The sequence below is a fragment of the Arachis duranensis genome, chromosome 10 (assembly GCF_000817695.3).
Source record: "Arachis duranensis cultivar V14167 chromosome 10, aradu.V14167.gnm2.J7QH, whole genome shotgun sequence".
Classification (NCBI taxonomy): domain Eukaryota; kingdom Viridiplantae; phylum Streptophyta; class Magnoliopsida; order Fabales; family Fabaceae; genus Arachis; species Arachis duranensis.
The window spans coordinates 88,214,455-88,215,263 of record NC_029781.3 but is presented as its reverse complement, the minus strand read 5'-3'; positions in this window follow the sequence as shown (position 1 = coordinate 88,215,263).

Here is an 809-nt window from a genome sequence, read left to right as displayed (position 1 = left end):
TTAGTTGGGTTATCAAAACTTAGATTAAATAAAAGGTTAAATTTTATCATGATAAACTAATTTATTTCAATTAATAATACTATGACATGTAATAAGGGATAACTTATTCTTTAAAATGAAAGTCGAATAGAATTCACTATAAAATAAGGTATTAAACCAAAGTATTAGTTAACATTGATAAAAAGTATTAATACTAAACTTTTTTTGTTTTCCTTTGTTGCAATTTTCCTAATTAACTTGTGATGCATATGTTGCAAGAATCTTTTTCTCCTCCTCTTTTGGAGTCGAGGAGTAACTGAATTTTTCGTGGAAAAATTTCATGTTGCGGTTATAATTACAACGAATTACACAGTATCTATGTCTTTAGAATAGCATGCTTATTAATTAATACGAACAAGATGGTTTCATATGAGAAGTTTTTCCGATAATGCAACGAGTCAATGGAACAAATTGCTTGCCTTTAATTTTCTCCATGAGTTGTGTCAAACTGAGTGGTGGGAACTAATTAATTAAGTGCAATATCCAATGGGTTGCACGTGGATCCAAACATTATCATCATTTTCAACTAAATAGTGTCTCAAAAACAAAAGCCAGCTGTCTTTTAATGCAAACAAGCAAGTACTTGATGAGAAAATTGCCTTTGTTCGTTTTGATCTTCAACAAAGTAAAACAAAAGAAGAGCAGAGGAAAATATAATGTTGTTCAACATATTAAAACATTTCAAACCCTTGACATAGCTACTACTACAAAAAGATGGCCAAGTAAGAAGACTTTACTCCAAAAATCAGAGGGAAAAAGGGGCTTTTATG